This window comes from Ciconia boyciana, chromosome 9 (assembly GCF_034638445.1).
Source record: "Ciconia boyciana chromosome 9, ASM3463844v1, whole genome shotgun sequence".
Lineage (NCBI taxonomy): Eukaryota > Metazoa > Chordata > Aves > Ciconiiformes > Ciconiidae > Ciconia > Ciconia boyciana.
In genome coordinates, this window is record NC_132942.1 from 34,839,204 (window position 1) to 34,864,568 (window position 25,365).

General features: G+C 45.3%; 1 long non-coding RNA gene across 1 annotated transcript; it reads right to left on the reverse strand.

The window, feature by feature from the left end:
- Nucleotides 1–489: 489 nt before the first annotated feature.
- LOC140657106 (uncharacterized) lies at nt 490–24,831 on the reverse strand. Its single transcript, XR_012044219.1, has 5 exons — nt 24,692–24,831; nt 22,224–22,353; nt 10,733–10,909; nt 4,922–5,093; nt 490–858 (listed from the first exon to the last, which is right to left on the reverse strand). It is a non-coding gene; the product is annotated as an uncharacterized lncRNA (long non-coding RNA).
- Between the last annotated feature and the right edge of the window lie 534 nt (nt 24,832–25,365).

A 25,365-nucleotide genomic window follows, 5' to 3' on the forward strand; every position in this document is an offset into this window, starting at 1 on the left:
TGTTCGTTGGCCTGGCAGCCTCATTCCTTCTCTTTTCCCATTTCCTCCCCTGAGGGCTCCTAAGGTAACACAAAGGCCACGGCAACAACGGCAAGAAGATCATACTTGGTGGCAAGGCTGGGAAGAAAGGCATTCCCAACAGAGGAGAAATAGGTGTGTCCTGGTTAGGTTGCTTCTGAGTTTGACTTGCTCAGCCACTCCCTACCAAAAATTCCCTCAGCCAACACTGCAAGCTCATGCTGAAGGTCTCACAAACTCAACACATGTAATCAACAGGCTTCTTCTGAAAGGGATTAGCCAAAGCATTAGTAAAGATGAAGATGTCTTACGTAAGATATCAGTACATTTTTCCTGGGAGTATTATGGAGCAAGTCCACACAGAAGCCATGTCCAGATACAAGAAGTTGGCTAGGAACAGCCAGCATGGATCTACCACAGACAAACTGTACCCGGCCAGCATTCCATCTGTGCTGGAATGATGGGCTGGATGGATGAGGTGGGGGAAGCAGTGGACGTCACTTACTTTGGTTTTAGCATGGCCTTTGACATTGTCTCCCATATGGGCCAAACTGGGGTGGTACTGCCTGAATGGATGGATCACAGCCTGGCTGAAAAAAGCTCATGGCTAGGTCAATAAACTCAAAAGATAATAATGGTCAACATTAAACATTTAATTGGCATTAACAGATGGCATTCCTCAAGTGACAATGCTAGGACCAGTCTTCACCGGCAACCTGGATGACAGAGCAGAATGGTTCCTCAGCAAGTTTGTGCATGACACTGAATTCAGGCTGTAGGTCATTATGCTGGAGGACAAAGCAGCCATTCAGGCGGTCTTCAGCAACCTGGAAGACAAGCCTGAAAGAAATCTGAAATTCAGCAAGGACAAATGTAAAGTCTGCATGTGACACAGAACAAACATGTGCGTCAGCACAGGCTGGGAACCGAGTGGCTAGAAAGCAGCTTTGCTAAAAAAGGACCTGGGGTCCTGGTGGACTGAAAGCTGAAGAGTAGTCAGCAGCGTGCCTTTGCAGTGATGATGGCTAATCGCACCCTGGGCTGCGTGAGTGAGAACAGAGCCAGGCTCTCCACAGAGGTGCATAGCACAAGAGCAATGACCGCAAGTTGCAGCAGGAGAAATTCCATTGGACGTAATAGAAGAAATTTTTCAAAATAAGAGCAGTTAAACTGGAGCAGGTGCCAAGAGAAGTTTGTGAAATCCCCATCCTTGGAGATTTGTGCTCACACCCCAGAAAGCCAACCGTACCCTGGACTGCATCAAAAGAAGCAGGGCCAGCAGGTTGAGGGAGGTGATTCCGCCCCTCTACTCTGCTCTGGTGAGACCCCACCTGCAGTACTGCGTTCAGCTCTGGAGCCCTCAGCACAGGAAAGACATGGACCTGTTGGAGTGGGTCCAGAGGAGGGCCACAAAAATGATCAGAGGGATGGAACACCTCTCCTGTGAGGAAAGGCTGAGGGAGTTGGGGTTGTTCAGCCTGGAGAAGAGAAGGCTCCAGGGAGACCTTATTGCAGCCTTTCAGTACTTAAAGGGGGCTTATAAGAAAGATGGGGACAGACTTTTTAGTAGGGACTCTTGTGATATGACAAGGGGTAGTGGTTTTAAACTAAAAGAGGGCAGATTTAGACTGGATAGAAGGAAGACATTTTTTACGATGAGGGTGGTGAAACACTGGAACAGGTTGCCCAGAGAGGTGGTAGATGCCCCATCCCTGGAAACATTCAAGGTCAGGCTGGACGGGGCTTTGAGCAACCTGATCTAGTTGAAGATGTCCCTGCTCATTGCAGGGGGCTTGGACTAGATGATCTTTAAAGGTCCCTTCCAACCCAAACTATTCTATGATTCTATGATTCTGTGATTTCAAAATTTTAATGGACAAAGCCCTGAGCAACCTAAGCTAATGTTGAAGATAGCCCTGCTTTGAGGAGGTTGGAGTGCAGCCCTCCAGATGTCCCTTCCAACTGATATTATTTTGTGGGTTGTTTTGTTGTTTTTTTTTTTTTAATAGCTGTTGATCAGGAAGACTTGGCTGGAGTTAATGATTCCTCAAAAAGAATGGAAGCTGTTATCTCTATAGCATCACCTGCCAATTATTTATTTATAATATGAATGAATTCTGAGTATGCGTCACAAGTCCAGACAGCCAAGAGACTTCACTTCAGAGACTTTACGTTTAAGGATCAAAGAACTGAACTTTCTCTCTCAGATCTTCAAATTGAGCAGAAAAGAGGTCCTGCCATAAACACACAGGAGTCAAATTTGCAAAAAACTCCTCAGTTCAGAGCTAGCATGAGAGAGACTGCTTCTCGGCTTTGTTTCGGATATATGCAGCTCTCACACATTCTTGTGGTGGCAACTTAACATGTTGAGAGTCTTTCTGATTAAACCATTGTTTTGGCCTGAAATGCTGTGAAAGCAACGCCTGAGATCTGGCCTCCAAACCCAACCCCTGCCTCAGTACTTGCTTCCCACCATGATCTGTTTGGTTCAGATAGAAACCACAGCCCATCTCTAGACCCGGATCTACCCTGGCATAGAGGTATGAAGCAGCCTGTATACTCGGGTATGCAGGGGACAACCTTCCAGCACCTGACACAATGCTGTGGGGGGACTCTATAGATGAGGACAGGTAGACAGTGTGTGCGTGTGCGCACACAGTGCAACCCTACAGCACACACGGGTTGCTACAGTGCATGTGGCTGAGTCCCATCCAACACACTGTGCTGTCCACTGTTTATGTGCAGCCATTTGTCCAGCAGTCCGGGCTGCCAAAAGTTCAGAAAAATAGCTAGCTGCCATGAAAAAAAAAATTGAAGCTGGTTGCTGAATTTCAGCAGAACCACACTGCAAATGTGGGGCATGGGTCCATGAGACCATGCCTCCAAACAGCACCGGCTGCAATGCCAGGTGTGTCAGCACAGCAGGAGAAGCAAAGGACACAGCGCTCCCTGAGACGAGCCAGGATATTTTTACCTGCCAGTCTCTGGAGAGACACAGGTCACTCCTGTGAGTCACAGCCCCAGATGCGCCCCCACCCCCAAAGCCCCAGAGGACCCAGCCCTTCTGTTGTCAGAACAACAACGAATGCTCAGAAAGGGCACCAGATTTGTCCCCCATCTCTGCATCAGTTAAGTTCTGGGACACCAACACAAAACCTGGGCCAAGAAGGAAAAAAAAAAAAAAAAAAGTAAAAACCCAAACATATTTGAAAGTATGTTCAGAAACAAACAAGCAAAACCTCTTATCCAAACAAATCATAGTTAGATCTTGGGTGAAACCATGTTTATGAAGGTTTAGCCAAGAAGCTTGCTTGGAGATACTTCTCCAGCCTTAACATTACACTACCAGCCTGGACAAGTGCTACTAGAAAACACCTCATTAAAATGCTGTTGTGGTATTTATTTATAGATAGTAATTTATATCACACCCATCATACACACTGATCTGGCAGCTATGATCAGCAAATTAGACTGCTTCTCCCACAGCACTCCCTGCCCCAAATCCACTCCTCAATGCCCCCCACTCCCTTACCAACACAACTACTTCCCACTTGGTATCTGGCATGTATTCAGCGTGACAGCAGTGTCGCTCTGGATAAGCCTCTCTTTGTCCACATTTATCCAGCCCTGCAGCACTCTCCAAACATGCAGGTGGGGTATCAAGGATGCAACAGCCCCATCAAGAGCCAGATACACATCTGTGGTGCTTTGTAGCTAGGTATTCTTGGGTACAATCATCAGCCACTACTGAGCTCACCCCTGGAGTGGACAGGCAGCTGGACTCTGCATTTGCTGGAGGGTCCAAGTGGCTTTGGAATGCATCAAGGATAATACCAGAGAAGCTCCTCTGCAGGCTGTAGACACCAGTGCAACAGCCAGCGTGATAAAACACCTTATAAGAAAGCATAGGGTGCGTCTTCAGTGGGGAGAGGAAAAAAAGAAAAAAGACTGGCATAAAAAAGAGGTTAGATGAGGTAGCTGGGATTGCCGGGGGCAATCTGAAATCAGTTTACATTAGAGCAGGTTGCTCTTGATTTCGCTACAGCAGTTGTCACGCTTAGTAAGAATAACAAGCTATTCATACAGCAGCCACCATTGTGCAGCTCAGCACATGCAGCCTCGTGGAAACAAATCCAAGCAAATGCAGTGGCTAGGATGGGACTTTTTCTTTAAAAAAGCACATAAAATGGTTACGTAAATAAGTTTCCACTTCAGGAATTTGTGAGAACCATTGTTTCCCTGTAAGAGGACTTTGTTACTGGAGCACCTGATGTTTCACTCTGCACTTTAGATCGAAATGCTGGCATATACACCCCACTGCAGCTCCTAGGTCCTTCCCACTATCTGGACCCTTCCACCTCCAACTTTTTTTAATACTTTCAAGCTCATCAGCTATCTAGAGTTCCACCTTTGTGCATGCCCAGAACTGCCCCAGTCCTGGCAGGGCCAAGCAGCTCAGCCCAATTCACACCTAAGTCTGATCAGGATCCAGAAACTGGGTGTTGTTTTGCCTAAATCCCCTGAGGGCTTTGATCAGGGATTATATGTTACCTGGTGACTGTTTCATGTGAAATGCATAAACAGTCCTGGGAGCAGAGTCCAGAATCTCAAACTCCCATGTGAATGCTTGAACCAGTAGGTAAGACAGCCATGCTCCCCCACGTGCACTTGCTTTCCAGCCCAGTGATTCAACAGCACGTTGCTGTAGAGCGGCAGATCCTCAGCAGAGTGGGCTAAGAGTGTCCAGCTCCCTGCCTTGTGGTTTGGGTGCTCTGCTAGAGGTGGCAGATGGGAACAAACAGCCTGAGCAGAACAGCAACTCTGTCTGTCACTTCCTGGATGCTGGTAATCCATGTTTCAGATTAGACATCTTTGCTGTGACAGAAAGGCTGTCTGTACTCACCTTCCAGAGGAGCTGCTGGGCTTGGTCACTGCAGCAGTAGCATTTAAGACTTAAAATTTCCCTATTAGTCTCTCTGGCCACCACGCTGAATGTTTTGGCCCTCGTGTGGAAGTGCCAGGCTTGCCTCAAGCACACTGCAGGGACTGCTGGCTCTGAAGTCAGAAGCTGGGCACTAGAAATCAAGAAACACAGAGCTTAAGACTGAGACATCAAAGTACTCTTGGGTATAACTTAAAAAAATTTGTAATTGCAAATGGCTACACCACATAGTTACTCAGCCTGGGCACTCAGCTCTTGGTGCATAACATGAGGAGTTTCATGAATTAGCATGTGCTAAGGGAGGAAGCCATTGGGAAAACCTGTACTGCTGCTATCGCCACAGAGAAACAAAGTCTTCCCCTAGCCCAGCAGCACACCAACTCCCTCCCTGCTAAGGCTCTCTCCCTAACATGCATTGGTGCCTTTGTCTCACCCAGGACCACTTGGGGGAGGAGGGAAACAGCTTTTCTTCTTCTAAAAAAGGGGAAAAATTGTATTTAGATAATCATTAAATAGCAAAATGCTTTGTGTATCTGTTTGTATTGCTTATAGATATTAGAAACATTTTTTTCATGGGCAGAATTACTTTATCATAAAAATGCACAAATGATGACATCTCTCTGAGGAAACATCCAAAAGGACAAGCTTCTATCGGGACCAAATTCATGACAGTTTGCAACCTGGTTCGGTTGTTTTCCATTTTTACTACACAAATTATATTTGCAATGGTAGAAATTGATAATTCTGCCCTGGATCAAATACACAAAAAATGCTTTGGAAAATGCCATATTTTGCTCACAAATGCAAAGCAAAAGTTGTTTCTAAATTTCACTTACTGCGGCAACTGTTCCACAGTGAATTTCCCCATTTGCTGCAGTGCTCAGAAAGTTCCTTTGGAAACCACTCAGCATGCTCAGTACACCCACAGAAAACACCAGGAGAGAGCCACAGGCCAAGTTGCTTCTAATAAACACTCTCAGGCTTCCTTCTGTCTGAGGTGCCAGGATAAAGAGCAAAGCTATTCACATTGCCCCCATGCCACGATTTGGGGGCAATATCTCCTTTTGATACCTCAGAAGAATGAAAAAAGAGAAAGCTGGGAAAATGCTTCTGATTTGTGTACTTCAGCCACAATGAGCCCCACCAGGTTTTTACCACTAATGCCACAGATTTCCATTGTGTTCACCATCGTGGGCAACATTAGGGACTCTCCAGCTAGAAGCAGGGGCAGCTACCAACCAAGCTGTAAGGCATTACAGCTGCTGCTCTAAGAGACTCCTCTCCTCCACAGCTCAGCACAAAGTAGAAGCAGAAACACAGTCACTGGTGGATCCAACTCCACGACCACCATTATCTACAGAGGGCTATGGATACCACAGGGCACATACAAAAGGCTGACACTCATTGCCATGAAGGTTGGTCAGTATTTTTATTGTGTTGCACATGTGTATGTGTTGGTCAAATTGTAAGAGCCAAAGGGGACAGCAGACAAGGAGCAGTCTTAGCACTTGACCCCTAAGATAGCATAGCCTTTGTGTGGTGATCTTGGGCTACTCCTGAAGCATAGCTAGATATCTGAGTATCTCTAAATGTATGCAAATATGGCAGTTTATGAGCAAGATCTCTCTTTATTAGAAGGGCTATGGGCTATACAAATTATACAGAAGGCGGCTGTGGGTAAACAAGAGGGGCTCACCCACAGGCTGAGGTGCAGCAAAGCACAGTGTTTATGGGAAAACAGAAGAACTTTCTCCGAGGCTGATGACTGCCAGGTGCACGAAGCTCTGAGGTACAAGCTGAGGAAGCACGTCACCATGCTATTTTCTGTCAGTGAAGCTTGCTTGATCCAGCAACAGCAGTGCAGAGCTCTGATTCACAGCACTGTTTGCAGGGCATTAGTATGCCACCCCGTGCAAATCAATAATGGCTTCAGGGGAAAACTAACAGATGGTCATGGGGGAAATCTCCCAAGGGTTTTTCCCCCCCTCCTCTGTGATAATAGGCTACTTATGATTTTCTGAAACCACCTGCATATTTTCCCAGGCATCCTGGCTACCAGTTAGAGCAGAGTGTATGTCTCTACAGTGGTGTTTTGCAGCACTGGGCTTGCTTTTCATTAAATGCCTCTCATTCGTGTGCAAAAGACTGTACAGTCCAGAAGTTCACTGTCATGATGCCATTGAGGGGTGACATGGTGGTAATGGCTAATGCTCAGGACTGGGTTCAGGGAATACTTAACATTTTCTAGCTAATCCCACTGCTTCAAGAGAGTCACCTGACATCCTGGTACCCCAGTTTTCTCATTGCTGTAAGGGGAAGAAGTAAATCCTCACTGGTCTTTAGAGGAAGAGTGCAGTGTATCAGTGTTGTTAAAGACTCCTGCAACTCACTAGGCAACTCAGAAACAACAGATGTTACCCAGAACAAAGCGCAATAAGAGGAAATAGCACAACATCCAGGGACAGGAGCAGAAAGCTCCACCACCCTGGGTGTACGCTACTGTAGAAAGGCGGGGATGGGCAGTAAATGTGTATCTCATGAGTAATGAGCACGTGCATTTTCATGTAGCATCACCATTCTGCAAAGGCTGCCAGCTAGTAACGCTGCTCTCCCTGCCACAATGTGTGATGTATGGCATGGCCATGTGCTCCTCCAGAGCAGCATGGAGGCATGGGATCTAGGACTTTATGCTACCATCCTCTTAACCTTGTTTAAGCTACAAGATATTTGCCCAGATCCCCAGTTCAGCCAGATTTCATAAAAATGAGCATCAATTCCACTGTACTTGCCGCTGCCCACACCAGGTGTTCTGGGATGAACATCCTGCACACCCTAGATCAGTTCAAGGATCTCTGTGAACTGCACTGCTTGCCAACCACGCAGCTGCAACCCATAATGCAGGTACAGACACACAGGGCAGCACCAGCCATGCCTGCTTCCCCAGGACACCGTGTGTCCTCCACTCCCCTCCTCCCCACCCCTCCTCCTCTTCTCTTGTGTCAGTAACACAGAACAGTAAGGCAAACATGAGGGCTCTGGCACATCCAAAATACCCGTTTCCTAGCAGCTAGAAGCCACTGGTGCTGCCTTCTGATGTGTGCGAGCACTCAGGTGCATGAATCCTCTTTCCAACCCACTACGAAGACCCTACAGCAGCTCCCACGTGTTCTTCCCTGTATGCTCTACTATTTCCTCACATCAGCATCTGTTGATCAGCCTCACTGTCTTCTGCTTGGTGCCAGAGGAGCAGGTCTGTAGAAAGCCATTCCTCCCCTTCCCCACTCATGTGGCCCTGCTGTGGATGGAGCCAGGCCCTGCTGCCCTGTAAGACTACAGAGCTCAGGAAGACTTTTTATTAAGGCTCTGGCACTGGAAAGATTCTCTGAGCTAACAGCTGCACATGACCTGCTCTGCAGGGAAAATCCTTCCTCACCAACCTCTTTCCCTGCCCCTAGGTTAACAGGCAGTTGGGACTGCTGGAGCAGGGGTTGTTGATTTGTTAAAGGATCATTGCCTCTCAAAATTGCATTTCAGGAAGCTAGGAATTGTAGTTTGCAATCTGCATGGTTCCTGTTTCCAAAGGTGACCTCGTGCAGATGTGTGTGTGTGTGCACCCCTGCTACCTTCCTTCAAGAAACAACTATGCATAAGGCAAACTGGCCTTGCAGGTGCATGCCAACAGTGCCGTGCTGTCTGTGCTTTGGCCGTGTCTGCTCTAGCACTGTGTACATCACATTCCCTATTTTTAGGACTAAATGTGTGACATCTAAAGTGTCTCAGGCCAGTGCGACTGAAGGACATGAACACCAAGGGTTACAAATGAGAAGCTGTGGTTAGCTGGCAGCTGGCACAAGTATTGCTTTTTTGATAAGCACTTTAAGTGGCTCACGAATGGCAAAACCTTTTCTAATGAATCCTACCTGCAGCCAGTAGATGAACCACAAAGGACAGACTCCAGCCCTTTTCCAGAATACTGCTCGGTGGCTAAAGACAAGTGTTGCTTGGAAAATGACCGGTTATTTTTTTTGGCAAAAGACAATGACAGGACAGGGGTTGCAATGCATAAAGTACACATATGCTCAGTCACTTGGAAGATGGATGTTCTCTAGCACCCATGTTTGAATTTTAACTGTGAGCCAGGTTCAGAGATGACGTAGGTGGTTTTGTAAGTTACATCAGTAACTTAGTGGGGTGGCTGTAAGCAGGCCAGCTACAGCACAGCTCTTGACTGGCACACTTCCATAGGGAAGATGCATAGGTCTGAGCCTAAAGGAGAATTTCCCAGGAGATAAATAATGCCCTATCTGATATTTCAACCTTGGTTGCCTACAGTGTCCTGAGACAAACACTGGCAAAAATATGGAAAGAGGGTTTTGTTGTTGTTGTTGCTGTTGTTCCCTGGTTACAAATCCTCTCCATAAATTTGGAGATGTTGAAAATAATCTATGAGAATGTGGATTATTTTTTAATTGGCATTTTAATCCAGAACTGGATTGGAAATAATGGTGATGGAAGAAAAGCTAAGCCAGGCTGATTTGTTACAGTAAAGCTGTGTTGTACTTTAGATTACTTATTAACAAACAGCAAATGGGCCTCTGCCTTGACCTTTTTTCATTTCAGCAAATATACTCTTCCTGCCCCTTGTAAACAGCAGTTACTGGTAACTGAGTCACGTACCCCCTCACATCACTGGAGTTAGTTTTTTCATCTGTGGCAAGGATTTTAGTCAAATTGAATTTTGCCAGGCTCACTAAGGTTATTAGCAGTATTATTATTTTTAATAATACCAGCAGTAATAATAATACTCTGGATCACCATAAACCTGAAAACATCTAAGTACTTCACAAATATTAATTAACAAAACTCAATACGAGGTCTGAGAAACCAGCAAAAATTGTCAGCCTCACTTCAGAGCTGAAGAGCTGAAAACAGAGCCACAGCAAGCAGAAGTGGCTGTTTGCTTGATGAGTTTCAATTAATGGCTGTTCCTTTGGTGTCACAAAATGCCAGGTGCCCAGTGCCTCTGGCACCACTGCCAGGTTAAAAGCAGCAGCCCACAGCACATATCTGGAACAGCAGAAGTCAGTAGTAGGTTTGGGAACTGGAGTCAAAAGGATAGGTTCTTCCACTGAAAGCTGGGCTTTCAATAGCTGTGCTGCTTAGAATGGGACTATCGGATGTGCCCCAGGTGTCTTATGCCATGACCAAGGTCCCTTGGGCTCTTTGGAAAATCCCACTCCTGCTGATCTTCAATGAAGTTGAAGACCAAGAACATGCCTAGAACCTGCACATGTTCTTGTCCCAACAAACTATGGATACCTTGTCCTTTGTCAGCCTTTATATTCAACCTTTTTGAGTGGAGGAGACAAACTCTGACCACCAGAAGAACCCCTCTGCAATAGCTGATGACTACTTTTCCTACCTAATTATTTCCCTCACTTCTCTCTACTGGTATTAAAGCTCCAGTGGTGGCCAAATAATGACAATGGCACCAAGGAGTTCGCAGAATTCATCTGGGTTGTAAGTTAATTTATCCTGCAGATATCACCCAAATCCGTTCTGAATCGCACAACATCAGGCACTCAGTAAACAAGGTGAAAGTTTCATCTAGATTCTTAACCAGTGATGTTGAAGAGTCTTTGCAGCAAGGGGTAATTACTTGTATTAATTACAGACTCCTCTAAGGTGCATTACGCCACAGCATAAAGAGGACTGGACATATAAATTGGAGGAGTGACTTTTTTGTTTCTTTGATTTGTTCAAAAAACTTACCATTTGTAGGCATAGAAAAGACACAGTCAAAGTCAATCTGGATGTGTTGCCTGCAGTCAGGAGGACACAGTGCCAAGAGCAACAGTCTCACAGCTGAGAGATCCAGGTGCAGTTTCTCACTCTGACACAGACTGCTCATGTGATCTTGAGCATGTCATGTAACCTGTCTGTCCCCATCTGTAAAATCAGGATAATAGTAGTTAGTTCATGTTAAAGCCTGAAAGATGTCAAAACAGTAAGAAAAAGGGAGTCTGTCTTCACTGAGTCTTCATCCACCAGTGTCTTCTAAGTGTTACAGAAAGCACTGTGACCAGACTGACTCGATTTCCCTGTCTATGATACACTCATTGGTCTTTGCCTGGTGGGCAACTTTTCACTCTGTGACTGTGCTCACTCCCTGTGCTCCACACCTTTTGAAGACATTCTCTGAGAACCTTTTCTCTTCTCCGGAAAGGTGGATAGCAACCAGATGCTCTAACTTCACAGTCATATTCATCCAATTTACTCTACTCAATTTACTCCCTCAAGTTCTTTACAGAGTTAGGTTAGATGTTCTCCACCTTTGCAATGAATTTGAAGCATCTCATTTGCTGACAAATCCCAATGTCTCACATGTTCCTTTACATCTCCTGTGACACCCACTAAAATTGCTCCTTACAAAAAGGATGCAAGCCCTATGGCTGAAATTTTGTGAGGTGTTGCTTTTGGGGGCATGGCGGAGTTCATTCTCCTCCACTTCCCTTTGTCTCGGCAGCCCCAGCACCAGCTATTCCTCTGCAGAAACACACTGGTGTCACAGAAGTTTTCAGTCATGTGATGCCTAGTAACTTTAATGGGAGTCCCATAGCTGCCATCCCACACAGTGCTTTGAAGATCTGGGCTCTGTGTTTCATCCCAGATAGACAGTCTATAAAAGTCTCGCAAACAATTCAGGCACAGTCTCTGGTTTGGCCAGCTCTCACCACTGACATGTTATCCTACAGCAGAAGCAGCCCCCGGGCTTACATTCAGGCAGGAATGGAAGTTACACCGCGTCTCTTTGGGAGCCCTCCCAGCCAGCAGATCCTAGAATACACAACACAAGCAAAACAAAGCAGGGGTCCTCTGCAAGACCCTCTGGTGTTGCACTCTCTGGGCATAACATTTGGCAAACATCAAAGATGGGCAGGAAGAATCCCCCCACACCAGCTCGGCAGGAGTTTTGGGGGTTTCTGCAGGGTGAGGCACGCTCCGTCCAGGCACACACCCTTGGCCTGCAGTCATTCACAGAGCCATGGAATTATACAGTGCTTTCTGAAGAGCTTTTGTGACTGTGATAGAAAAAACAAATCAAGGGCAGGATGAAGAGAAGGCTGCTTGAGTCTGCTGAGAGCCTGAGAGGACACCTTTGCACAGGAGAACTACTTGTCCACAGGTTGGGGACAACTGTGTGTAACCTCCACTTGCCACGGGCACAGCCACTCTGGATTTGCGCAGACCCCCCCTTTCTCCTAGCTCTATCTCACTCAGCTGTGAGCTTTGTGCTCTAGAGATACTGCGGCCTCTGCTGCCTGTCCTGTTTCCCTCGCACAACAGGGAAGGACAGACAATCCTACAAGCAAGGGAAAGAACCACGGTGGGAGACTACAGTAAGGAAATCAGTACTCTGATAGGTTGCTCAGGTACCAGACTCATGGGCACACGGATCCAATGCAGGTTATCAAAGAGCAGGATTGTGTCACCACAATTTGCTGCCTCCCTCTTCCTCACCTCCACGCATCCATCAGCTGCCAAGAGCGGCTGCCCAGTGGGGCAAGCTGGCTCCACGCAACCCAGATGTACAGGAGCTGTTCTGCACCTGCAGCAGTGCAATGGTGCAACAGCTCGTGTCCTTGCCTAACCCTTCCTTACTTTTATCTCAGACACCAGGGTTGTTGGTAGCTGTCTCCTTTACTGAAGAGCACACCCAGGTGTGCTGCCGGGCGAACAGGGACACAGGGAACAGTGTCTCGCCATCACCCTGTTCTCTGGCTCAGCAGAGAGCTGCAGCAGAGGGTGCAGGATGACCATCCCTGGGACTAGCTCAGTGCCCAGCACCTCAGCCCTCTCCTTCTCTGTGGCACCTCCGTGGAGGTCCCCCTCAGCAGTGCAAGAGGAACAGGAAGGATCTGGAAAGCTCTGTGGCTCTGAGCTGTTTTCATGTCTGTTTACACACATTACTCTCTGAATGGGCAGAGGTCTGTGAAACTGCTGATTCATGAACATCTTTGCCATCTGTGGCCTCTTCAAATGAGAGTTCACCCTGACCCAAGGATGATTTACTTTTCTTGGCTGTTCATCTCAAACTGACGCTGTCTCCAGTCCCTCAGACTTCGAGGGATTTGGGTAAAAAAAAATATTATTGAATCTCTCGTGAAGCTGTTGAGTTAACTCTGAGCAGTGAAGCGCTGAAGTCTCTGACAGAGAAGGGAACGATGGCAAGAGTTAGCGCCAGGGATGACTTCTCACCAAGTTCATACCCAGACATCTTCTTCAAACCTACCAGTCCCAGCACATTTGCAAAGTCACAGTTTGGAGACCACTGAAGAACAAGCAAGAGCCTCTGACATTCAAGGGTCCTGAGCTGGGTCTGAGCATGGATGGGAAACAGAGGTTAAGCTGATGAATACTGCATGCGTCCATCCCAGACAGGCTACAGCCACCTCCTGTCCCATCACCAGAAAAGCTTCATTTCCTTCTTCCTCACCCCAGCACCATCAGCACCTGTTTTTTGCAGATGATTTCAGCTTTAGCCGTACTCCCTTTCCCTCCTTTCTTTTCTCACTGTGCTCTAACAATATCTGTTGTTGCCGATCTACTTTCCCATGAATGGCCACAGTCTCACCAAACAGGGCAAAGCTGTGGTCAGTAAGATCTCCTGCCAGGGCATGTTATATGACACTATTGTGGCCAAGCAGCTGCCCCCTTCCTCCCCCCCAGCTACGTCTTCCTACTTGTGAAACTATCCCCTCAGAACCAGAAGAACCCGCTCCGGGATAAGGTGCCTGAATAGGGCTAGCAGGAATTGGCCCTGGAATTTTGTTATTAGAGCTGACACCAGAGTTTGAAGAGGTGCTGCTCAGCTGCACCTCCCACTAACGTCACCAGTGTGGAAGGTGCTTTGCATGCCTCACTATTAGCCCCAGCGTTATCACAGGACAAATCATAACCATCATAATAAAATTTTGCAATAACCTCAATTTAATTAATAGTGAGGAGAAAAAAGTCTTGCCAGGCCAGATGGCAAACTCCGAGTTTCTCACGTGATGACTGTCAAATTACCGTCTCCACAAAAGAACGTCAGAGAGCACATTTAATAAACCTTGGAAATGTTTATCAAAGCGGCAGTAAAGATCCTGGCTGATCCTCCAGGATCCATCCACATGAAGGAGCCCAATGCAGAGTTGGGTTTTAAGGAGTTACCACCAAGAAAGGACTTAAGTGCTTAAAACTAGACTTTAACTGAACTCAGGCACTGAAGTCCAGAGTCACAGAGGTCACTACCTCTCAGCCACCTGTACTTTGTGGTTTCTCCTTGGTTCACATTCAAGTTTTCTGCTTCCACACCTGCCCAGAAGAGCATCTTCAAGGAGATGCACTTTACGCTATCCTCCACGGGCATCCAGAGATGAGGCACCCCTTCTCTAAATGCCCTAAGGCATGGGATCTTGCAAACCAGCTCTGAGAACACCAACTGCAGCCTGAGGCTCCTCACACTATGAAGCTCTGATCACTTCACCCTAACACAGAAGCTGCCTACCAGCAGCGGGATGGGGAGAGCAAACATCCTGTTAGTGGAAGGCATGGTTTCACTCTGAAGAGCTTCACCCGGAATAGCTGATCGGATGGCAGTTAGACAGTCTCATGGGAAGTGAGAGATGAGCCCCCTCAGATTGAGGAACGCATTGAACCCAGGTCTCCCACTTCCTCAGTGAATGCTCCAAAATAAAAGACAGTGACTTAGAAGATAGACACCAGTCAGAAGGAAGGAGCACTACTCTCTTACTTCCAAGGTATTGCTGGCACTGTCCTTGGGGAGGAGACTCTCAGAGTCCTTACAAGACTCAAGCCTGAAGTCCTGAATGAGGTTTCTGTGCTCTGATGGGATGGCAGGGATATGAGAGTGGAAGAAGATTTCAGAAACACCTCTATTTTCAGTCTGCCCTCTAGACATCAAACATGCTCTCTGTTTGGGAGAGAGATGTCTCAAATGTCTAGGTCAGGTCTGGATGGAGCCCTGATGTGAATAGGGAGAATGAGGGGGAAGCAAGGGCTATGCATTTCTGCTCCGCTCCCTGGGAACACATGCTCATCCAGGCTACAAACTCCTCAGTCCATCCCAGCAGCCTGGCCTGCTGACTCCTCCCCGTCCACGGGCTAGGAAACCTTGGCACAGCAGCGCTGCTTTTGGCTCCAGGGTCTGGCTCTTGAGGCTAGAGATGGCTGTGCCTCCTGTTCAGACACCTGTGCCCTGTACTAAGCCTCGCACACCCCGACCCGCAGTCAGTTAGCACTTCTCTTATGGCTCAGGGGACTGGGGTGCCTGGGGGGCACTATTAGCACAAGGGTCTTTCATTTCATCTGTGCGCTTTGGATGAAAGGATGTGGTTCACTGAAGCTTTATAGGTCTTTTGGCTAGTGAACAGAGATGTTCTACAGGAATTTGTTTGGGCTCTTCTATGTTTTTGTCTTCTGGTGGGACAGGACACTGAAAATTGCTTTTCCCCCCTTTGTAGAAAATAGGAGAAAAAATGACTTGACACTTTCATGCTGCAGTAAAACACTAAAGTGTACTAAGTAAATTCTGCCTTATCTGGGTGAAAGTGCATTGTACTTTCACGGCCTTATGTGTTATCTTGCAGTAATAATAACAAGAAGAAAACAAACCTTCCATACAAAACAAAGCAATAAAAGTGCATCAGTTTCAAGTGTTGACTGGTAATTCCACGTAGAGTATTTTTAGGCCTGTCACAAAAAAAGGCAACAACATAACATAATTTTTGCAAGCTGTTTCTCTTAGCAGATGGCATTTCCATTTTCAGTGTAACTCAACAGGCTGAAGTGACTGACACCACTCTTAACTTTAGTTAAACCCTACCATAGCTGCTGCAGCCACTGCAAAGTTCTGCTTTCATGTTGCTGCTAGCACAGGGAGTTTCAGAAGAATTTTGGACTGGCTTGGATACAAGTCTAGCAGGGTGCTACAAATAGAAATAGCAGAAGAAGGTAGTAGAGTAAAAATATGCAGTGTTAGATCATGGGTAGAGAAGTAGGGCAGACAGGAAGTCAATGAAAGGGATAGGCATGCTGTTGCTCTCTGCCACTTGCTATGATTTTGAATGCACTCCATTTCCAAATCCCTGACAAAATTCCCACTTGCATTAACCTTGCCTTCCTTCTTCATATCAACATTGGTAGCCATTCTGGATAAAAAGGCAGCCACACTAGGAAGGAGAATGGCTGCTTTTAAACCTGCCCTTTCAAAGCCTCCCTGTGCATTGCATAATAGTTCACACGGTCACCACACTATAAAGTTTCATCTCACAACAGGTACAGTGGGGCTGAACAAAGAACCCTGCACTTGAACCTTTCTGACCTTTAGGGATACATGTTTATAGTCTGAACTCAATCCATTCATATGGTGGCCCACATCTGAAAATCTATGTGCCTGCAGCCAGGCTTTGTTGATGCACCTAATGGCCTGGCTTGTTTTCCAAGGTGCAGACCACGTCCAGTTCCTACTGACTCCTGCGGGATTCGTCAGTCACATTAAGGAATCAGAATATGGATTTAGGAGCCTAAGTTTTGGCACTTGGGGTGGAAAACTTTAGCCAATAAGACTGCACAATCCTATTACCATGACAGCTCGGGAATGTGAGAACTCAGCAGTTTGGAGTAAGGCGCCACATTAAAAATAGATTAAACTGAAAACAGCCCTTACGGCCTACGGCGCCTAGGACAAGTGTCTGCCAGCTGAAATGCCTTGTAGGTAACTGTTCGCTAGTGAATCAGGTGCTGGCTGAAGGTGCCCACAGTTGCCTCAAGACACAGACAGATTTTTTTTCCAGAGACACTGTATTACTTTTTTTTTTTTAGCACCACATGAAACTCAGCAGCTCCAACCCTAAGGGGATCCATGCAAACCTCCTGCTTGCTCTGGTTCCCATGGCACTCACATCCACTGAGCTTCACTTTGAATTTCAGCCTCACAAATCTCCAAACTCAGCCTAGAGTGATAAACTGTGCCAAGCCTGGGCTCCAGCTATGGAGCAGGACTGTTCCCCTTTCTTTTAACACTAGTGTATGAAACAGTGGAAGAACCAAGTTGCTTTAGTGTGACACAGGAAAAATATGATCAGCATCCAGTGCAAGGTGTTGGGAGGACTTATTTCCTGGTCCATTTGCAGCCTGAGTGAAACAAAGGGTGAACTTGTTTCCCTGGCTGGCGTCTTCCTGCTAGCCAGGGACAAAAGTCACTTGTCCCTTTGGTTCTCTTAGATCTGCCCAGCAATGACCACAGAGATTTGCTGACCTGCCGGTGGGCACTTCTGACAGTTGATGGGATTGCATTTCAGTGGCTCTGTGTTTTTGCTCTGACAGCTCCCAGAGGACAGTGATGCTTTTATACTTAATATATGCTGTCATTTTGTATTATAACTTTTCTTTGGAAATAACTTCATAAATGACCAAAACAAAACAAAATCCCAAACCCCAAAATCCAAACACCAAAGAAAGCTGAGGACTGCTGCAGACATCACAAATGAATTACTGCTCCTTCAGCTGACACTGGAAGGAGTCAAAAGAAGCCATAGCCCTGCCTGCTTTACAAGAGTGATCTGCCATAGAGTGGTGGTTACTGGTCACTAACATTACTTCCCTGGATTTCTGCTCTTTTTCTTCTCCAGTCCCATGATGTGGTGAGGCTCTGGATAGAGGCTTTTGCTGCTGTATCAGCATTTGTGGCATAAAAAAAAATTGTGACAATAGAGCAAACCTTTGGATTCCACAGCTGGGTTGCTTAAAGACATAAATGACCAAGCACAACCTCAGAGTCTAACTGTCCTCCTCCTCCTCAGTGTGTCCTCCCATGCCTGATTCATGCAGCAGTCACAGAGTGACAGCAAGGGTTACAGTCTTGCATAAAGGACTGACAAATTACTTGCTCAAAGCAGACTGGATGTATTCACATGTAATGGCTCAATGCGCTGGAATAATATTACAAGCACACTCCATCCAACTTCATCTTCAGCTGAGTATAGTAACTCACTGAATATTGCAATACACTTGACAGATTAAGAAACCTTTTTATTTTATTAGGTTTAATTCCCTGCATCTCTCTCTTTATTTTCCCTGCAGGATTGTTTGGGAATGCCTTACAGTAACAGGATCGAGAAAAGTATATACCAGGTATGTGAATGACTAACTCTGCCCCATGATAAAAACAATGCCAAAACTTTGGGAGGATTTCAAAGTAATTCTACTTCTGCAGATACAGGTTGCCTGAAAACAAGGTTCTGGTGAAAGGTGACAAGGTTCTGGTGAAACAAATAAAAACAGGTAAATGATAGATGGGGATAGATCTCCCCCAAACCCTGGGTTCCTCAAAGACATCCCCTACTCCCTATACTGTACACACAATCCATACATTTTAAGATCCAGAAGGCACCTTTTTTCATCATAACTTTAAAAATTTACACTAGGCTTTATAATCCTAAAATACCTCTGTGGCACAAAGCCACATATGCAATATGTGGGTGGAAAAGCTGTCAGCATAGCGGAAAAAATATTCTGCTGAAACTCAAAACTTTGCAGAAACAGCTGAGTCACTCTTTCGCACTTAAGGTAGTCTGGGCTTGTTACCCTCTTCCATGCCTCTGGAAGGTGTCTGGCACACTCACCCATCCGCTGACTGCCAGTGACTCCAGTACACCTCTAAACAAGAACTGCCTTGGAAGTACCAGGCTGACTTTCCTCACACAGGTGTATCTTGTCATCCACGCACACGAACTGAATGACTGCTGACCATCCTGGAGACTCAAAGCCCTTGGGTACCTACAGCGATGCAGGTAGATTTGCACTGGCCAATTCATATACAGCAGCTCTACTCTTGTATGCAAGACGATACTCAGCAATATTGCCAACTTATGATTTGATCACAGTTCTCAAGGCAAACAATGTTTTCCTGACCTCTTGAGAATTAATGCTTTTTTATTAAAAAGCATGAACACAGTGAAAGTTTGAAAACCTAGCTCAAGTGCACTAAGCTAAAGGAGTGAGACAAAAAACTGAAAAAATATCTCATTTATCATTCTCTTTTTTTATTTCTTTTCTCCCCCCCCCTTTTCTTTTTCAGTCTCCTGATTCTTCAGTCAGCATTAGTGTTTTGGCTGGGAAGAGGGAGCTGCCTATGAGCCATTTATTAGCACATAAAATTACTGAAATTGCGAAGGTCCAGAAGTCATAACTGCCAACAGATTATAGACTCTACTAATGCAGTCACATATGAAACCTATAAAGCTTATTTTAAAAGGAACTCTAGTACAGCCTATACATCTTGATCCCCAGAAAATATAATTTGGCTTGAAAATCTTTTGATCCTTTGACCTGCATTTTAATCAGAATGCAAGATTTTCCTGAAAACTTGTATTTGTGTGTCCAAATCAGAAAAGTCTACATACATGTAAACAGCAGCTTAATTTGTAGTGTAACAATGTGCCAGATTTTCACCATGTAAGAATAATTTTCATATGAACTGCAGCAACAATATATACTAATTAGCTGCACGATACACACACAGCCATGCAAATGCTATCAGTTCAAATGCTATCAGCAACTGCAATTCACAGTTGCTTATGAGGCAAGTTTGCCATGGTAAAATTGCAATATCAGAAGGTAACTTTTGCATTTTAAGCCCTATGATGACAAGCACACTCTAACTGACAAATCTTCCATAAAAGCTTATTTCCCAGTTTTGTGTTACATGCTATAGGGAGGATATATTCCATATTGTACATCATAAAAGGGTGCCCAGGATGTACACATACCCCAAATGTGAATTGTTCCCTTACCCTGTACTCCCATCACACTGGAATTATGGGTGGGACACTTGTGACGGAAGAAATGCAGGGAAGGATTCCCCTATGTTTCAAAATTTTCTGAAACTTTTCTCCTTGTTCTCATATTTCACAAAACCCAGCAGTCCTCCAGCAAGAGCACTTTGCTTTTCACGGGAAATGACTCTGGCTGGGGCAAAAATACGCTTTTCTAAATAAACAGATTATGTTATATAGCATGAAAGCTAAAAAAATAAAGTAGCCTCAGCACGCCTACGCCCTGCCTGCCATCACCAAGCACACACACATGCCCAAGCTCTGGCTGGATACCATTTCAAGGGTCGGCCCTCCAACGGCATATGTCGGACAGCTTGTTCTCTCTCAGGCCCTCTCTCTCATTTTCCTGGATTCCTCTCCTTGAATATTTGCTACCAACCCAGTTAGACTCAATGCAAATCTTGCCACTGGCAGAATCAAACTCTAAATATCCTCACTTCTACATCCTAATTGCAGCCGTTTTTCTTCTCCTCTAACTTTCCTTCAGTGTCACATTTTCTTCCAAATACTCCTTGTCTCCAATGGCCTTGTTTATGCCTCTGCTCACTGGTGGCTGCCTGTAGCTGGTCTGCAATGACCTGTGCTGTAGCACCATGCTGACGAAGGGAAACCTGTGCTCTCGTTCACATATGTTTTACACACATGGCAGCACTGGAGACAGCTTTGCTTGATTCATGTTAGAGTCTTGCTGTGCTCGTTTGCTCAGCTCTGCTTCCTCGGTTAGGCCAGAGCACAGTGCCTGCTGCAGCATGAACAAGCAGAGCTAGGACATCAGCTGAGCTTCTATCACCATCAACTGCATGATTTGCAAAGGCAAGAGCAGCCACACCAATATGTAAACTTTCTCTCTATTAGCAGCGTACCCAAGAAAGAAAAGGTAGACACAACTCGGTGTCCTTCCAGGAAGCTCCCTCCAAGTCAGACAGTAATGCCCAGCGAAACCAATGAAAAGATACCTGCAATCCATACTGGGCATGGAGCAGGCATCTTGCACAGCAGTATGTAAGCCTTTAAAAACCATTGCTCAGTTATAAGCATGAAATACAAATACCAAAATATATACTGTTCAGCTGAGCTCTAAAATGTTTTCATTACATGAAATCTTCTCCTATTGGCTACTGAAAGGGGAAGAGCAAATTTCACTCGATTAAATGAATACATGAAAACTCTCTCTCTCAGCCGGTTGTTCATGAGCTCTTGCAGGGATAATCCAGGTCACTGACGTAACACTGAGGAACATATCCAGCTACTGAACAAAAGTCATGACGAACAGCACTCATGTCAAGAAACATCTGTCACCGTTCAAAATCCTAAGGAAATCATCCATATACAAATTAGCTAATAAAAGTTACAGTTATGTTACTGATAGATAAAAAATCAGATTTCCTACACCACTTGGTAATCAAATTACAAAATAAAATATGTGAGCTAAATTAAAATTCACATATTATATAATGACCTATACATTGTTATGGGTCTCATGAAATATCCACTTGGAATTTGCCTTAGCAAAGGCTGCCTTTAAATTGGTTTTATCAACTCAGAATTCTTGATGTGATATTTGCAAATGTTATTGCTCAAAATGCAAACATAAAGCAGTATACCTAAAGCTTTATTTATTTACATTACCTACATGTTCACTTAAAATCAGAACTTGATGCTTTCATGTGGTAATCATATACTGACTTTTTCAAATAAATGTTGCCAATACAGTTATTATATACATTCCTCACTTAGCAAGCCAAATAATACAGTGCTGTTCTTAAAACTGCAGTCTAGGGAATCAAATCCTAGTTTTATTGCAGTCAATAGCAACCCCCCTCGCCTCCAGAAACAATTGGAATAAGCCAATTCTGTAACCAATAATAAGATAGGTCAAGAAATTTTTGGTATGAAAACTCTGGCAATCCCATTCTTTTGATATTTAACATGAGTTCCAGTAAACACAGGAGGGTTGCTGACTGGAATGAAGCAAGCAGCACTGGCACATAGCCTTCCAAATTTTATATTATTTTATGAGAAGTCTAAATGCTAATTTGCACAATTATGAATCAACAACAGACACTCATTTCAGCCTGACTCTGTCATCAGGGTTTTAACTGAACTGGCATGTCAATAAAAATGTGAAAATAACTTTTAAAAAGTTAGTGAATATACATTCCCAGTCCACCAAACTAAACTTGGTTCCACCAAAGCAAATTAAACCCTAATGTAGAAATGACAACATAACGAAAGTAAAATGTGTATGTGACAGGGATGACTATAAGCTTGTATATAAAAGCTAGAATATGTGACACTTAGAGACCAACAGCAGGTTTGGCATTCAGCCCTGATCTCACAGTTGCTGGTTTGGGTGTACTTACTGGTATTTGTTTGCATCGTCTCCTCTCCCTGAGGGACTTCAGTACAAATCACATGGTGGATCCAATACCTATCAGCAGCCCAAGATTTATTTGGTTCTTGAGGCAGGTCTACAGCCAGATGCATTAGAAGCTGTGGAGAGAATATCCAGAGTGAGAAAACTGAGGTACAAAAGTTCCCCAGTATTCAAGAAAGTTCTGAAACATTTTGAGGCATTTATTCAGCCAAGACTTTCCCCAATTCCAATGGGATTTTGCCAGTGAAAGTGGTTTGAATACCTAAAGTGGGGTTAATTCCTAAATGTGGTTCTTTATTTTAAATGTAAATAATTAGAAATCACAAAACCCTGCTCAGAAAAGGTGCTGTGCTAAACTCTCTCTACAGTCACTTGCTACTGACTCTCAGTGAAGCTGCACTCAGAAAAGCACCCATTGCTGCCTGCTACCAAGTACCTTCACATTTTGAAGGAGAAGTCAAGTCATCAAACTAATAAAGGAAGGAGTAATGCTGAAAACTAGGGGAGGTCTTGAATCTCTCTGTTGACTAGGAACTGTTGTTAAAATATAAGTTGCCCTGCTGCACACAAAATACAGTCAGTGCAGATAACCAGAGCCAGCTTCCACTGCATGGGTCCAATCCTGTTCCCACTGAAGTCAGTGGCAGAACTCCAACCTGTTTAATGGGAACGGCAACAAGCTTTCTATCTACTTAATATAAATGAAGATACACATCTCCTCTTTGACATATTTTGGGCTCAAAGCCATTGGCTGACACTTGTTTGGTTCTCTGCATGTATGTGACTCATGGGATAATATAATGCCTGATTTCCATTCTGCCAGACCTGTCTTTCTCCGTGGTTAACTATTAATTTCAGAGGCAAGATGCAATACTGCAGTAAAATAGGATGGTGTTGAACTAAGAAAACTGCACTTAAATATTTAGAGTAAATGAATCGGATTCCCTTTTGTGAGGATTCCCTTCCAATTAAAGAGGTATACTCACATAGTCCTTAAGACATCAGCCCATTGCTCCTGCATAGAGAGGGAGTTTGTGGAAGTCTCTAGCAAAGTACTTGGCAGGCAAAGTAGTATAAACACAGTACCTTTACCCTGCCAGGACAGCTTGAGGAGAAACATGATAATGGAAATGACATTTAAAAAATCTGTATTCCAAATAGCTGATTTTTGTTTCAGGCTACCTACACAGAACTGGGTTACTCTGGATATACAGGTGCTCAATAAACTATGAGCACGTGATGATTTTCCACCAAAGCCATACACTCTTCAGGATAAGGGCTAACTTTCTCTCTTTGGATCCATAGCCTAAGTTTGAGATACTAAGTAGTACCATTAAAAAAAAATTATTAATAATATAATATGGGCTGGAAGGAATTATCTGAACAGACTTTCTGATTCTTCTTAAATTTTTTGTGATATGCTTATTATTGCTAAGTGTTGTCTCAGCTTTAAAATGCAGTTATCTCAGCTATGATTCAGCAAATCACACTGAAACACAGATATTTCCACACGAGGTGTGTGTTTGTATGCGCTTTCACTTGTATAAACACCGATTTCATTACAGGGGAAGAAAGAGGCGCCCAGAACCAGAGATGTCAATGTATAAAACATTAATTTTTACTTAATCTGTTATACCAAGAGAGGGCAGTGGGCCTGTTCCTCCACCCTTTACTCAGTTAGACATTTGCCATTCTTTTCACCACTGAATTGGGTCAAACTCGATTCAACCAGTAAATTCAAACCAGTAAGCACAAAGCACTGAGAAGCACCTGCTTTCTCCTAACAGCAAAGCATCTTCCACTGCACCCCTTCAGTGTGGAAATTCATGTGGAGCACTCCAAAAATTGTACCTGTCCTCCAACCCCCTGAAGCAGGTGGATGAGGCAAGCTCTTCAAGGCCAATTTGCCCGTCGGAGTGGGAAAAAAAAAAATCACTGAGAAATCTTGACATTTCTTCGCCACCCCCAACCTGCAGGACTTCGCTATGGTTGTGAGCAATCTCTCAACTCTGTACACAGTGCTAGCAGACAACTACTCCCTTCCTCCCCAACATGTGATTACTCGCTCGGCCTCTCAGTCACTGCCCACCCCCACGTCTCACCCCCTCCCTGTCCCCAACCCCATGTCTGGGACTGTGGAGGGTGAGGGGTGGAGAAGGAACGACTGCACAGCCACACTTGTGTGGCAGGATGGGCAGAGGCTGGCAGCATCGCAGCAGTGCTGCATATAAAAGGAACAGGCTCGGTGGGAAACTTTCAAAAAGCCACCCCGCGGTCGTGAAGACAAATGCTGCTGAGTATATACACACCCACAGCACCCTGCCCAGCGCTGGAGCTGCTCAAGCCCTTGCCCAAGCCAGGATAAATAGTCTTGGTGCGGGGTGCGCGTGCGGGGAGATGAGCGGGAATGCCACACGCAAGGCCACCCCCTGCCCACAGTCCTGCCACACTTACCTGCCTGCATCCACGGCACGCTGCAGCAGCGCAGCCTCTGCCTGCCATCCTCTTCTGCAGCAGCGTGGATTGGCAGCTGTTTTCACATGAGCGTGCTGGACTAGACAATCCCCAGAGGTCCCTTCCAGCTCCAACTGTCCTGTGATATTTGGAGTAGACAGTGCACAAAAATCCTTTCCACCACCCAGAGTTTATAATGCATGCCTAAATACTGCTGAAACAAGCAAGGCATGGGGTCACACATGAGACCGGAGCATTGCAGTACTGCTCGCTTTGACTCTGGTGTTAAGGCAAATATCCCTCAACACGCTCCTGTGAGAACTTTTTCATCTGGGCAATGACTTAGGGACTTGTCGAAGGCTCAGCCGTGTGCTGGGGTAAGGGTTCAGGCTGAGAGGAAGAGAAAATGCAGAGCTGCAGCTGGGGAGGGCTCAGCTGAGGCTGCAAAGAGCACCGTGCTGCGAGAACTTTTTCTGTCTAGGCCATGGCTGGGGGCCTTGTCGAAGGCTCAGGCTACAGTTAGGGTTAGGATTAGGGAATGCTGCTCGCTTTGGCACTGTGTTTAAGGCATGTGTCTCTAAACACTTTTCTGCTATCAATAATTTACCCTTCGTAATATTCCGGGGCATGCTGTGTTTATATAACTATTGAAACACCTATGTGGTAGATAGGTG